The sequence below is a fragment of the Haemorhous mexicanus genome, chromosome 7, assembly GCF_027477595.1.
Source record: "Haemorhous mexicanus isolate bHaeMex1 chromosome 7, bHaeMex1.pri, whole genome shotgun sequence".
NCBI lineage: Eukaryota > Metazoa > Chordata > Aves > Passeriformes > Fringillidae > Haemorhous > Haemorhous mexicanus.
The window spans coordinates 11634039-11649387 of NC_082347.1; the positions used below are offsets into that span (position 1 = coordinate 11634039).

The 15349-nt window shown below is 43.7% G+C and overlaps 1 long non-coding RNA gene across 50 annotated transcripts in view; it reads left to right on the top strand.

The window, feature by feature from the left end:
- Positions 1-15349, top strand: part of LOC132329728 (uncharacterized) — a 397002-nt gene that overhangs the window by 303208 nt on the left and 78445 nt on the right. For 44 of the 50 annotated variants that reach the window (XR_009487141.1, XR_009487139.1, XR_009487143.1 and 41 more), the window contains 4 exons: positions 2549-2694; positions 3462-3560; positions 4810-4911; positions 6971-7079. This is a non-coding gene — a long non-coding RNA (uncharacterized LOC132329728). The remainder of the gene's footprint in view (positions 1-2548; positions 2695-3461; positions 3561-4809; positions 4912-6970; positions 7080-15349) is intronic. The other 6 variants (XR_009487166.1, XR_009487171.1, XR_009487154.1 and 3 more) reach the window with 5 other exon arrangements.

Consider the following 15349-nt stretch of genomic DNA (forward strand, 5'->3'; position numbering starts at 1 on the left):
TGAGATTGGTAAGACCTTTCTAAAAAGTTGTATTTTCCAGAGTGCCATTTTTCCTGCCAGCAGTTCATTTATACACTCCTTGGACTGACAGCCTCCTGGGCAGCTCATGTGCTTTCAGTGGTTTTGGTATTAACACCTCCTGCATTTTGAGTGTTTGGGGTTAAGATTTCAATATGCAGAGCAAGTAACCCACAAACAATATTAATGTGTGCAATAAAACTGTAAAGAAAATACTTCAAATGCCTTGACATTTGTGGAGGTACAGAAAGACTCCATCATGGCTCTGATTCATTCTAGCAAAATTACCCATTGTGCCAATTTCTGCCAATATAATAATTATTCTCTCCTGAGATATTTTTTTATTGGGTATTTTGCTAGTTTGAGGAACTGGGAAAGCCATTGGGTAAATTAGATTTGTACATGTGCTTCTAAAATCAAATTTTTGCTTTAAGGGGGGAAAAAACCCTCAAACTGCTACGTGCTCTGTTTCCCTGATTTCTGGCTGTTTCAAGACAAATCATGTGCTTGGAATATATTATTTCTTTACTTTTTATTCTTAAGATTGCAGGCAGACCAGCATCTGGCCTGTAAGTTGCACTTGCTAGCTCTTCTTTACAAACCTTGGTTTATACAAACTCCTCACTTCTCAGGAAGTTGCTGAAGTAGCTTTCCCAGAAGTGCTACACTGACAGAAAAGAACAGATCTCACATGGACAATGCACAGAGAGCATCTTGAAAAAATAAATGCCTTATTGAAATATTTTAAGAAAGTGGTGCTTGCACAAGTGAAGCAAGGGAAAATGTGGCTTTTAGCTTTTGAAAACATCCTCAGATTTTACTGCAAGTGCCATTTTTCAATTTAATAGCTATGTGACATGCATTTGACACATCTCTCCTGCAATAGAGGATGTCTTCCCATCTTTATTTTCTGGGAAATGTGTCTCAGGTGCGACAGAACCTGGATTTGTACAGTTTTGCACAAAAAGGGATTAAAAAAAAAACCTGCCTAAAATTCCTTCTGTTAAACATCACTTGGTGTGAGTTATTCTCCTTAAGAATGAGAGAAGTTTCTTTTCCACAGGTGGAACTTAAAGCAGTCTCTCCTGCAGAGAGGAATTTGCATCCTTTGGAGGAAGCTCAGCAGCAGTGTCTGGGCACAGTTTGGAGGAGAGCCTTGAATCCACAGCAGTGGGTTTGAATTTGGCTGTTTCTCTGTCTGGTTTAGATGCCAGTGTTATATTTGGCTGAGTTGCCTGCAGGTCTGAGGGCTTCCACTGCCTGTGAATTGGCTTGTTCACCTGAAATTCCATCTTCCACTGCAGTGAACTGGCACAGCACAGGGATAAATCTGTCAAGGCACCTAAAGAAACAACCAGTGGCTGTTGGCTGCATTAGCATTTTCAGTGCTGTAATCTTAATATTTTCCACACAATAATGGTTTTTTCACAGGAGAAAATGAGAGGATCACAGAATGGTTTGGATTGGAAGGGACCTTAAAGTCCATCCCACCCCAGCCATGGGCAGGGACACCTTTCCCTGTCCCAGGTTGCCCCAGTGTCCAGCCTGGTCTTAGACACTTCCAGGGACCCAGGGGCAGCCCCAGCTGCTCTGCTCTGGGGAATCTGTGCCACAGCCTCACTATTCCAGAGTAATGGATGTACTCTCACTGAATAGTGGGAACAGCAGCTGTAGCTGTGGGGAATCCAGGCCAGCAGCAGGACTCATCTGGGGTGAGACCACCCCTGTCCTTTGAGGAAAATTCTGTGTTTGTGTCTTAAACTCAGAAAATTGTCATCTCATTAAATTTGTCTTCTTCCTTAGGCTCTGTAGTCTCTATTTCAGATGTTGCTTTGCAATATCTGCTGGGATAGACCAGAATCACAGAAATGTTAAGGCTGGAAAAGACCAGCCTTAGTGTCAAAAGTCCAAACATCACCACCATGTTCACCACTACACCATGTCCTCAGGTGCCTCATCCTTTTTTGCACAATTCCAGGGTCCTGGGCATCCTGTTCCATTGCTTTACAGCAATTTCCATGAAGAGACTTTTCCTAATATCTAATCTAAACCTCAGAACTCCTAGTTTCCTTACAGCCAAGGCAGCCAATGTAAAATATCTCCTCACACATCAGTGGGTGGGATCAGGCCAGACAGGTTTTAACAGGAGTTGGGGTAACACCATCTGTTAGAGAAGCTCCTATATGGCATTGTGTATAGCAAGTGTTCATGGGGAATGTGCAGGATCTACTAAGTCTGCTCACTAATATTTTTTGTGTGTTTGAAGTTCTTGAGATCTTTTATTTTTAGCCAGGAATGAATGTGATTGCATTTTTTTTAATGGCCTTTAAAAAGTTGAGTAAACAACATATGTAATTACTCTGTAGGGAAATATGGCTTAATTAAATCATGAAGTCATTCTATTAGCATATGCACCTGCTGCTTATGTGGTTCATTTCTTCCAGAAATAACCAAATTAATGAACAGAAATTGTTCTATAGTTCAGCTACCTGGAACACATGCTTCAGTGGTTTGTCTTGTCCTCCTGCAGGTGATTCATTGTTGGCCTGCTCACACTGCAGGATGGAGCTCTGCTGGGGCCTGTGGAAGGACACAAGTTTGTCTTGGCTCTGTAAAACCCCCCCAAGCCAGCACAGTTTTCACAGCCATTATCTGAGGGGGAAACCTGCTCACCAGGTGGGACACCAAGACCATGCAGTTTCCTGATGCACTGTGCCATCATCAAAAAGAGCTTGCAAATGCTTGGAGAAGTTGTGGTTGCTGTGTAGGACTAAGCTTTCCTATTATTTAGGGTATGCCATGTATTCTCATTAGCTTAATTATAATGTCTCAGGCAAAACACTCCTGGAAAATTGGAATGTGATGGAATCACAGAATCTTCTGAGTTGGAAGCACCCACGAGGATCATCAAGTCCAGCTATTAAATGAATGGTCCTTCAAGGGACTGAACCCACAACCTTGGTGAAACCAATCCTGCTCTAAAGTATGTCCCAGAATGTGCCCAGATGGACCTGAAAAAGAGTTAGGCTTGTTAACTTGTAACATGATGGGATTTTGTTCACATCTCCTACTCTTGGATGTTTTTTTATCCTTTGTAATTTTGAAGTGAATGTAAAATACACAGAAGGGAGGAGACAAGAGCTAATGGAGTTTTCTTTTCTTCCAAGCCATGTAGGGCTGGGGGTATTTGCTTTAACTGTAGCTCTGTATCCTCAGAGCAGCCTTCAATAAAGTGTGAGAGGTAGGGTCAGTATGAAGTGATCCCTCTCCAGTGCCTACTTCCACGTTCTGGCCAGCAGAGCTGTGGAGGTTCTGGGGCTGCATTTAGAGTACTGGATTTAATAGCTGTCAGTATTTCATCCTTCTCCAGTTAGGTGCACAAACTTCTCACAGAAGGCCCTGCTCTTTATTTATGCTTTATCTTCTTTGTTTTTTATACCAAGGTGCTTTGGAGTATTGTAGAGAGTTTGACTCGGTTGTTTCCTACAGATTTCTACAAGAAAACAGAGAAAAAACCCAGCATGTGTGAGGTCCTGGTTCTGGTAAATACTGTTCATATAGTATTTATTAGGTTTGTGCATTTTCTAGGGATTTTATTTTGTATTTTCTAGGTTTGCCAAGCCACCAGTATTCCAAAGTCACCCTCAGAATTTACATTATCAATTTGCATTATTGCATTCCTTCTGTCACCTCTTCCATTTAGGAAATGGAGCTCTATCCTGTTGTGATTGCAGCAGTGACAGCCAGCAATGAAGAATAAATTGTTTACCTTCTGTGGGGGGTGTCATGTAGGTGTGTTGCAGATATCATTGGGGAATCTATCTAAGCAGCAAATGTAAAAGTGACTCATATCCCAGCAGCCACCCCAGGAGGAGATTAATTCTTTATTCCTGGCCTGCAGTAAAGGCCACAGAACATATTAGTTTCCTAATTATTTCAGGCTGTCTTTAACATGTCCTTGGTTTGTAAAACCCTACACAGCTTTGCTGTGGGTTCTTCAAATGTTGGCTCATTCCAAGTGTTCTGTTAAAACAATTGAAACTTTCTGATACACTGAAGATTTCCTTTGAATACTGGTCATAGGGACTGAGCCATTTCTGTGGGTTCTTCTCTAGAATTTGGTTTTCAGCACAGCTCAGGCAGAAGCACACACCTGACCTTTTAACCAAGAGTGTTCTGAATCCTGATTTTTTTTTTTCCCTCTTAACCTGGTGTTCCAAAGTATATGGAGTAAAAGTTGGAATGCTGGCATGGATTGTTTCTTTGTGGAGCATGCACTTTGCTACTGGGGTGTAAGAAAATTCCAGAGTGTCTGGAGATGTTTGTAGCTTGTGCAGGGTCGGTGGGAGATATTAAAAAGGCAGTCTAAGGGTTTGTGAATTGTGTGTTCAAATCAATCAATTCCAAGATACTGCTTAAGGTCTCTGAAAAGCTATTTCAGGTTAGATTTTCTTCATGAGCAGTGCACCAATTCCACTCAAATACATGTTAGCTGATAAAAAATTCAATCTGCAAGGGAGGAGGGAACATTGAAAATGCCCTTCCATTAAAAATGGAAGACTTAAGTTTTGAGAAAGTTAAGAAATATATGCACTTTAGAAAATGAAGGTCTTCATTTTCTAGTGCAGATATTTAACACAACCTCTTCTACTTACCAATCAATTTATTGTTGCCAGATTGAATGACTTGAGTCACACACTTTACATGGCTCCAAACCACAGAAAGTGTGAACACAATCTTCCTTTAGAGTTGTCATTGGACATTGCATAACCCTCCTCATCTGTTTTTAAGACATCTTTCTTTTCTACTCCACATATGAGAAGAAGAAATCTGGAGCAGCTGCTGCAATTACTGGAATTGGTTACTGCCTGCAGTGAAACCCTCACATTCCAGGTAACCCCTAAAGTCCACAGGGAAGTAGGATCCTGTGTCTGATCCCTCTTCCTCTGTCCCTTTTCACCACCAGTTATGTAGGAGGGAGGAAGCCAAAATTTTCAGGAGAGGTGCTCTGGAGAGCAGGAGATGGGCCTTCCTTGGGGACTGCCACAAAACTGTCACATGTGCTGCCAAAATGGGTTAGAGCCTCTGAAGATGTGCCTGAAACTTGTGCCAAGTCAGGCTGGACAAGAGGAAAAGGCAATGGGAAGGTGTGCAAATGAGATGATTGGGAAGAAACATTTTCTTATTCAGAATATTTGCTGCTAGCACATGATTCAGATCCCCCACATTACCTTGAGATGGACAAATAAATAGAGGGATACCTTACTCCAAAAATGTTGTCCAAACTACAGTTTTTCCAATTAGGTGGGATTACAGTAACTCAGCCTATAGTTTGGGAAAACATAATGGCTTCCCACTGCCAGAGGGCAGGGATGGGTGGGATATTGGGAATGAGGAATTGTTCCCTGGCAGGGTGGGCAGGCCCTGGCACAGGGTGCCCAGAGGAGCTGGGGCTGTGCCTGGATCCCTGGCAGTGCCCAAGGCCAGGTTGGACAGGGCTTGGAGCAGCCTGGGACAGTGGAAGGTGTCCCTGGATGAGCTTTAAGACCTCTTCCAACCCAAACCAATCTAGAATTCTGTGATATTTAACAACTGTGTTTGCCTTACACTGAGGACCCTCTAAGTCTAAGCTTTAGATACACAAGTGAGTTACATTTTTCCCTTTGGAAAGGCTGAGAAATGCCATTCTTTCATTGTTGTGTGGGCTTAATAAGGGCAATAAAGTTTCTAGAAAAAGAATGAAATAAAATTTAGTATGCAAATTTGGAGTATTCCAACACTGAAAGACTATCATGGACAAAAATAATTGAGGGAGCAAAGAGGGACAAGGAGTAATATGTTTAGTGGGAAGAAAATAACTACTAAACTTTTAAATAGTACACTTTACTCATCAGCACAGTGCAGCTGAAGATGATGTTTTACTGCTGAAGTGGAATCTGTCAGAAAAAGCTCTAACTTGACTTGAAATACCTATGCAGGAGCTTTCCTGTGCTTTGTGCTCCTTTGTACTGGCCCTGGTGCCCAGTCTGGTGGGTCAGATGGGACCTGGATGATCCAAAACTGGTTTGTGCTGTGCTCTCTGCTTTTCCATGAGCTCCATCCCCATTCCCAGTGCTTCCCATTGTTGGGCAGCATGGATGAGCAGATGTGTGTGGGGTCTCCCTCCCCAGCTGACATCCCATTGCTGCAGCTGCCACAGGTGGAGAATGTCAGCATTCAGCATCCTGCCTGCTGCTGACCCCCCAGGGAAGGGCTGGTGATGGCCAGGCTGACATCTGCACCTTTGCTCACTGGCCAAGTCACTCACTTATCCAGAGGAAAAAAGGGAATTCTTCAAAGCTGCAAGTCATGCTGCAGCTTACAATTTTCTTTCTTGTCTTCAATTTTCTTTCTTGTCTTCAATTTTCTTTCTTGTCTACAATTTTCTTTCTTGTCTACAATTTTTCACCAAAAGGGCTTTAATGGAAAGTTTCACAAACTGGGTCCCTCTTTTTGCTATATACTCCATACACCTGAACCTTTTCCTGGAGGAAGAAAAAAAGATCCTGTCAGACATGGAAAATCTGTTTGGATATCCTGAAATAAGGGGGAATTTGCAGCCTAACCATGCAGAAATAAGGCATGAAGCCTGAACTTCCATTTGGGTTTTCTGTAATTTCCTAAGAGGGAAAGTCTGAGCTTCAGCAGGAGGTGCATTCTGCCTCTGTTAGGGATACTGGCCACCAGAAGCAGATTCCCTTCATTAACTTTTGCAGAAGATGTAATGATTGTCTTGGGGTAGATGTCTAAACCTTACCTGGTAGTGCTCAGTGAATTCAATCCACCTTTAAGCTCCCTGTAACTGAGATCTCCACCTGTACATGAAGACTACACTGCAGAGAATGTTTATTAATTTTTTCTGAGGTTCTCAGGCTTTATAACTATGGCAGCTTATAGAAATATTTTCTTTTAGGTCAGGCAACTTGACAAGTGCCTGGTGAAAATGTTGCCTGTGATGGGTACTCCCCCAAGAAAACACAGGGACAAGTATGGCTTCTGAAAGAACATGGCAACAGAAGGAGGTAAGAGGCCATCACTTGTGATATGTGGTTATCATAAATGACCAAACAGATCCATGCAGCTCTGCACATGTTAAATTCTGTTAAATGTCTTCTGATGGTGTTACTGTGACTGACCACACTGGAAATGGCTGTGTCTCAAAGGAGGGGAGTTCAAACAGACACTCAAATGGCAGAGATCATTGCTCTCCAGAGGGAGGAAGGAGGCATTCACTCTGCAAACACTGGGCAAGCATCCACACAGGGAAAAGTCTCCCAGCAGGGACTCTCCCTTGGCTTTGGCAGCTGGGATGCTCTGAAACAGTGCAAGGTGCCTGTGCCAAGGTGCTGAACCTACTGAGTCAAGAGATGTATTCTGGTTTGTGTGATCTTAGGTCCCCTAAATGCACCTTCTCCTCCACCAGGAGGAGACTGAATCATCAGCCTGGAGCCAAGAATTCACCCCAAACCACAGGGGGTTTTGGTTATACTCAACATTTGCTGCCAGTTGTGAGGGCTCTCTGGGCAGTCCTTGCCTTCAGCCTTTTGTCCTCAGCAGATTTGCCTTTTTAAAGGTCCTTTGCTGCATTTGATTTTATTCTTTGTCATTATGAAATTGCAGGTTCAATCTGAAAAATTTTGGGTGGCACATTTATTCTTGTCTTACAGACCAGTTTTCTGCCTCATTGTATGGCTACTCCTCACCTGTGACTCCAGACATCTGGGGGCATAGACCAATTCTGCACAGCCCCTTTCATCTGCAGCATACCTGAACAATGGGAAAATGTGTTCTTTTTCTCCAGCCCCTACTTCTTGTTTCATTTCACTCTCTGTAAAAAACAGGAGGGGGAAAAGCTGCTCTTCCCCTTGCTTAAGAAAGCTGCCCAAGGCAAGGCTTTAGTGCTGAAACTGGCCTGACTGATAAACAGGTGTGATGCTTTATAGTTTTTCAAGAATAAATTGTTATCATGCTCCAAATGGCATTAATTGGAACTGTGCAATGCTGAAATGTTTCTTTCCTTTTCCTCTCTGTGCTCTGGAAGTTACAGTAGAAGGAAAGTTACCCTTAGTGCCTCTTTTGTCATGATGGTGCTTTCTCTCCAAAGCAGAGGTTGGATGGTTTGTCCTGGTATTTTCATCCTCTTGTGTGCATATCTCAGGTTTGGTGGTGCAGGGGATGTGCTGAACAAAAAGCTGGGAGCCAGGCAGTTTCTGTCAGTGCTGTGACAGGTTCCATAACACTGGGGACAAACTTGGCTGTGAGTTTTTCTTTTCAAACCACACATCTCTATTAATTTGCCATGCAGGAAGCAGGGGGTATTTTATAGTCATTTATAGACTGAGTTTTCCCTTGCTGGAGACTGCTTTGTGGAATTTGCTGTTAAACTGCCTGGAATAGAAGGCCACTGCTGCTATTTGGGAAAGCTTTAAACTCCAGCCCACAGTGTTACAAAAGTGCAGGTTTCCCTGTGGCTCTGTCAGCCTCTCATCCAAAGAGGGAGCCCAGCACATGTTGCCCCAGTGCCACTGGAAGTGAAAAGCAATGTACAAGCAGTAAAAGCAGCAGGATGTTATTCCTGGAGCAGAGATCCAAGCTCACCTCTGGTAATTGGTTTAAGTTCCTTCCAGTTATTTCAGCTGAGCAAGAGGCTGCAGGGAAGTGTGTTCTCTGCATGCAGAGAACTTCAAAACCTGCAACGAGGCTGAGCATTACATCTTAGTTCAGATCATTCACCCAACCTTCTCACCTTTTTACTCAAGCATAAGTACTTCAAGCCTTCTGTCAATATTAGGTGACTCTGTGCAGAATATGCTGTCAGATTTTACCTCACTGTAGATATTCAAGTCTCCCAGACATACCTGGAATCATTTGCAGTTAACACATAATGATGATTCACCCATTAAGCCTGCATTCCTCTGAAGTTAATTCACAGAAAAAAATATTCTTTCTCTTTTTAAAGGGAGAGCTCTGGTAGTGATTTATGGCACACTGACTTTGCAGGTGTGTAGAGCCAGTGTTATCCTTTATTGAGGTAAATGTTGGATTAGGGATACGTTCCTTCTTGGTGCTGGGAATCCCTGATTTGTTTTATGGGCTGTGATGTCCTTGCATACAAAGTGCTCTCCAAAGGTGACGTGCTCTGTGTGACAATGCTGTGAAACTGCTTCCCGCTCCTGCTCCTGGCACTGCTTGCCTTGCTGCATGTGTGAGGGAGGTGATTTGTCCCAGGGCTGTCTTGTGAAGCACAAGTGACAGGAGATAAACCCCTGCCCAGCCCGAGTGTCACTTCCAGCCAAGGGACAATCTGTTAGGCAAAGGCTGCTGCCTGCAGCTGGGTCTGCCCTGCAGCTCCCAGCACTGAGGGCTGCACCCTCCATGCCCCCCTGCCAGCTGGGAAAGCCCTGCAGCAGCACACAGACTGCTGGGGGCAGGGAAGGATGGGCTCACACCAGGTCTGCAGCTTAGTTAAAGCTTGGAGAGGTTAATCAGGGTGTTTGTTCCCTCTCCTGTTATCCAGCATCATTCACTGATGGGTGCAGGGTCAGGGAGGTGTTTCTGCAGGTGCCTGCACAGGCTCTGCTGCTGCTTCCTTCTTCTTCCCTCCTTCTTCCTTCCTTCTTTTTTTTTTTTTTTTTTTTTTTTTTTTAATATTTTGGGGTTTTCTGGCCATAAGATTTTTTTTGGAAGGCATCATTTATTTGATTATTTGCATTTCTCAAAGCATCTGCTGGACAGGTTTTCTTCCATCCCCAGTTCTGGTATCTCAGCTGAATGTTGCTGTGTAAACAGGCCTGTTTTGAAGGCAAATACAGAAACTGATTTGGTTCCAGCTGGAACAAATCCTCAGTGATGCCTTGGCTGGAGCACATGGAGCCCTCTGATCACAGTGGAGGGGTGTTTAAAGCTGATGCTGATTTTCCTGCTGTCTGCTGGGCTGGGTTCTTTGGGGGCTGTGATCTGGAGGGTTCCATGGGGGAAAAGAGAAAGGCAGGACTGTCTTTCCTTCTTTGCATGGAGATCTTTGCTTCACAGAGAGACAAACACCTACAGGCCCTCCTGCAAAAGGGGCCCCCTGCCCACTGTCACTGGGGGAGAAAACATGCAGCTGTTGAATGATCTCAAATTAATTGGACCCAATGGCTTTAATCACAGAGGAGCTCTTCAAGGGGTGAAGCAATCCCAGATCCAGCAGGAAGTGTATTTGAAATCTTCACTAGGCTGAGGGGGAGCCAGTAAACATTGCTAGTCGAGTGATTGACAAAACAGGAGGGAATGGCTGAGCAGGAGAGAAATTACTGGCCTAAATAAACTATTTTTGAGCAGCTCCAAGATAATTAACCTCTGACAGGTGGTCAATAAGAGGCAGCATGGTTGTGTCTGAATTAAATTCAGTTTAAATCACAGCAATCAGATTTCTTCAGTGCTAATGCCAAAAGTCTTCTTAGAGGGAAAGCAAAGAGTTCTAAGCTTAGGTTCCAGCAGAAAGGAAGCTTTTGGCAGCATTGCTTTTGGCATTCCCATAAGGAGAATAGATAAATTATTATAAGCTGGATGCAGCTGTCTGTGGCTCTCTTCTAAAATGCAAGGCCTCTCCATAATCCTGATTCCTTCAAGGCCTGGTCTTGGGACATTTCCTTGAATGCTGAAATAACTAACGAGGTGCACAGTTGCAGATGATACTGGTTTAAAGGGGATAGAAGATTAAAAATCTTGATTTTAGCAGAAAATGCAGGACTAAAAGGAAGGTGGCAAGTTTGGAAAGCCATCTGGCCTTAAATGAGAGCAGGATTCAGGGTGAAGTTAGGCTCTTACCCCTGGGTGGGAGCAATCACCTGCTCAGAGCCAGGCCAGGGGAAACCCAAGAAGCTACAGAAGCACAGAGGAGGGTTTGGGTGTAGGGGACCCTAAAGCAGCAGAGCCAGCTTTTCCCAGGAGAGACAGGACTGAGGGGTGCTCAGCCAGGACAGCTCAGGCAGCACCACGTGGGACACAACTCCCACTGCTGCTCCAGGGGTTGAGAGGGCAGCAAAAATGGGACAGTGGGGAAAAACCAGAGGAGAACCAGGAGAAAGTTTGGAAGAAGGGATGGTTTCATCAGGAGCAGGCTGACAAAAGCCATTTCATCCACCAAGGAGGTAACAGCTCACTGTAAGTGCTGTCACCCCGTTCTCAGTGCCCACAGCACATCAGATTCCTGCTCTAGGGTTTCAAACACACCAAATGGGATGCAGGTTGGACATGGGGAAGAATCTGAGTGGCAACGAGGGATGTCACACTGGAGCTTGCAAAGTAATTGGGGAGGTCTTCACTACTCACTGAGAAGAAAAGTTTCCAGCAGAATTTTTAGCAAGAGGAGAGACAACATCCCCCAGGAGTCCTTTTGATTGAGGCCAGCCAGGTTTCAGAGCAGGGAAGGAGGTCAAGTGGCTTTTCAACTCCAAGGTTCCATCCCTTTCAGATGCAGGGACACTAATTTTCAGCTGCATTATGTGTACAGGGAAATAGCTTCTTCCAAACTCCATGTGACTGTGCCCTTTTGCCTCTATTTTGTGAAAGGATAAATGTGGCTGTTAGAGTGAACATTTTGTTTCACTTTTTTATGATACTGCCAAATGTATTGTTCTTTTTTCTCTTTCATGCTCTTTGAGATATATTTTGCCAGTGTTTTGATGGTATATTAAAATTTCTTAGTGTTTCTAAAAGCTGTGGGCTGTTTTAATCATTTTTCTGTGTTGCTTTATCTGTGAAAGTTTTCTTCTTCTCTGTTTACCTTTTTTTTTTTTTCCTGTATCAACTTCTCTGTTCTTTTAGTGGCTGTGCAGTGTTTTCACCTCCATGGGATTTCAGAAAAGAGAGGCAGCAGAGGAAAGCCAGTGCATGATGTAGCTGAGCCATTTCCTCCATCTCTTTGGGACATGATGATTTCTCTTTCTTCCTCTCCCTTTCCATCATGAACCACTTTTTTAAGATCCTTCTTTGATATGTCTTAAAATGGTTTTTAAAACAGTGATGATCATCTTTAACTAAAGATCTTGGCCCTCTTGGCTTGCCCCAAAGCTCTCCTACACTCGAGTTGCAGTGGGATGTCTGTCCTAAAGAACAAACACTGTGGAAATTTCTGGTGTGCTGAACAGGAAATGTGACAGATCCTTCCCTCCAAGAGTGTTATTGTTCATACCAGACCAGAGTGGGGAGATCCAGGCCTTGGGGAGCACCAGCCATGAAAGCAGATGTTCAGACAAGCTGCCAAGTGGGTACAAAATGCTGCTGACACACATGCACTCTGAAATACTGTAAATATTATCCTAGAGAAAATGGTGACAGATTTACATCTGCACAGCCTCACACTGCTACTGTAATGCTTTAATAACAAAAGACTGCAGTGCCCACGGTCTCCTTCCCACTGGAAATGGAGCAGACTGCAGCATATGCTTGCACTGATAGAAATTAAAAGTAGGCTGGCATTCATTATTAACATTTCATTCACAGTTTGAGTATTAAACACAAGAAATTTCCTATTGTTTCTCTGGGAAAGATAACTGCTTTCAGGGGCTAATGGCAGGAAAATCAGCTTTTTGTGCTGCTGTGCCCTCCCAGAGCCTCCAGGCCCTCCGTGGCTTCTGGGCTACCCTGCTGTGGGTTTCAGAGCAACTCAAACATCCTTATTTCACAGAAACAAAATGCTAACAGTGGTGACTAGGCCAAGGATGCAAAACGTCCTGCTTTTTAGACAAGTTTCAGATACTCCTGGGGGATTTGGCAGATTTTGTTGCTGGGTTTGAGCTGTGAGTGGGTAAAGTGTTTCACCTCTTTGGCTCTCATCACACGAGTGAGGAGGCTGCAGGGTAAGGGGCACAGACAGGATTGGGGATATTTGGCTTGGAGTCCACAGAGCATTGGTGTGCTGAGCTGAAATTGGGGCTTTTGGTAGTGGAACACCAGCACAGTCTGAAGCCACATGGTTTCTGTGTAGATAAATAGAGATGCTGTGAAGGAAGGCTTCCTGATTCCCTGCATGGCTCAGACATCACACCAAAGATTTGTCATCTTAATGCTCTGAAATCAGAAAATTTAGACAAGCAGGACTCTGCTTATAGCCAGTGATAGTGGGATAGCCAGTGCATCACCATCCCAAAAATCAGTATGGGATTCATTAGGAAGATGCTCATTCACAATCAGTCAAAAAAGGAAAAGAAAAGAAAGTCTGTAAAGAGTGGTTTCAGTTTCCAGCACTGCTTGCCTCCTTTGGAGACCAGGGTGAGCTGTAGCAGGGAAATAAATGTTTGTGTAGGGATTGCTTTCAGGGCAAGCCTTCAGTGCTCAAGTACTTTGTTTAGCACAACAAGTCATTCACTCACCCCTGCATGCATTCAGTCATTCATGCATTTCTGAAAGGGCTTTGCTGTATGTACTGTGAGATCCCTTGGCTCACTTTCCAATTTATGAAGGGCTCTCAGGAGAGGTTTCAATGACAGCAAACACCACTAACTGCTCCTGCTGCTGCCCTACCTGCAGATTTTGGGGCAGTCAAAAACAGAAGCAGCTGAAGTTTTATTCACAATGGACAAAACCCTAGAAAATGTTTTACACATCCTCAGCAAATGACAACTGTGTTGTCTTTTAGATGCCATTTTGTGTTCTAATCAAAGAAAGGAGGGTATTTCTGGCATTTTCAGTATCAGCACCTCATTTGACTTGGTTTTTTTTCCCTCTATACTCAGCTAAAAAACTGTTGAGCTTTATTATTCTTAAAGAATATTAGGTCTTGCAGCCCAGACTTACATGGGATATTTATATATGTGGCTTGGATGGCTGCCTATAATCCATATACTTCAAAGTGAGTTTCCCAGAACTGGAGACAGGCTATGGCCTGCAGCATTATGGAAATTTCCTTTTTTTTCTTTGCATATGAAGGGAGCTTTTAGAGCCAGCATTACTCCCATGGGCTCTTTGCCTGTGCCTCTATAAAGAGGATGTTTCCTTGGACAGTTCTGGAGGTCTCTTCTCACCTCTCTTGGACTGAGAAGCCAAGAGAAGTGTTACCTCTGGTAGGTTGTGTCAGAGGAGCCCAAGAGATTGTCTGGGTTGGAGCTGGGAGAGGTGCTGCTGGCCTGTCAGGTCAAGGGAGCTCACACTGAGGTTTTTCTGCACTTCATGGCTCTGCTGTCTGGGTGTTCAGAGACACAGGAGAAGTGCAGAAGTGCATTTCCAACCCCATGATAGGCATCCCAATGGATGTCACGTGTCTGAGTGTATGTATGGTGAGCATTGCCCTCACTCTACAAACAGCTGCTGAGCAAGAGACAAAGAGCCTTAGAAAATCCCCATTAACGAGTTCCTGGTGCCTGGTTTTGTGTTTGCTGTGTGGAATAGAGCCCTGAATGAATCAGGGATCGATTCCATTTGCTCTGATTTAGTTAAATATATCAGGCTGAGCTATAAATAGTCCCTGTGAATTCCCCCAGTAGCATTATTTCTTTCTTTGTTTACCAATTGCTGTAACCATCCTGTTAAAGATTAGTCACTGCAATGGGGCTCTAATCAAGGTACCAGGCTGTCACACAGTGCACTCATTAGCACTCCTGTGCATCCCTGTGCTTCACCTTGGAGCACTTTAACAGGACAAATGGAGAGTCCTTCTCCAGATAAACCCTGGCCAGGGACATGGGACACTTGTCTGGCAGCAGAAAGCCAATGTTTAAATCCTTGCTGCACAGCCTTAGAGAGGGCCTTTGGAACAGGGCTTTCTTCATCACCCAGATGTCATTAGTCCTATGGAGCTTCCACGTTCATCTGGCCTTTCTAAATTTTATTGCTGATATTAAAATTCATGGAATGGAAAAAAAAAATCAAGGCTTGGGGAGGACTGGCTAATCTGCTCTTTTTAATGTGGGGTTTTTTTTATGCTAACCTAGAATTCTTAACTACAGATGAACTTTAAAAATTATTCATTCACATGGCAGTAGTTTGAAGGGATCCAAAGTACCTGCTTTCACATCACTTAAGGGGGAATATTCTATCAGCCCAAGTTCATTGAAAATTTGCTGGAGGTTCATCTGGAATGTTCATGAACCTTGGCTGCTTTGCCTTGGTTTTCAATCCCAGCAGATTCTTGAATGTGCTTGCAGCAGATAAAAGAATGCCCTGGTGTATTATCAGTATTAATTAACTTCCTCTGTAAACAAAAATGCTTGTAGGTGATCTCTAAATAGTCCAGCAGAGAATATTCATTAGGTGAAAAAACAGGAACCTAAAATTTGTGAGTGTTTGGAAGGCTTAAACACTTAGAGAT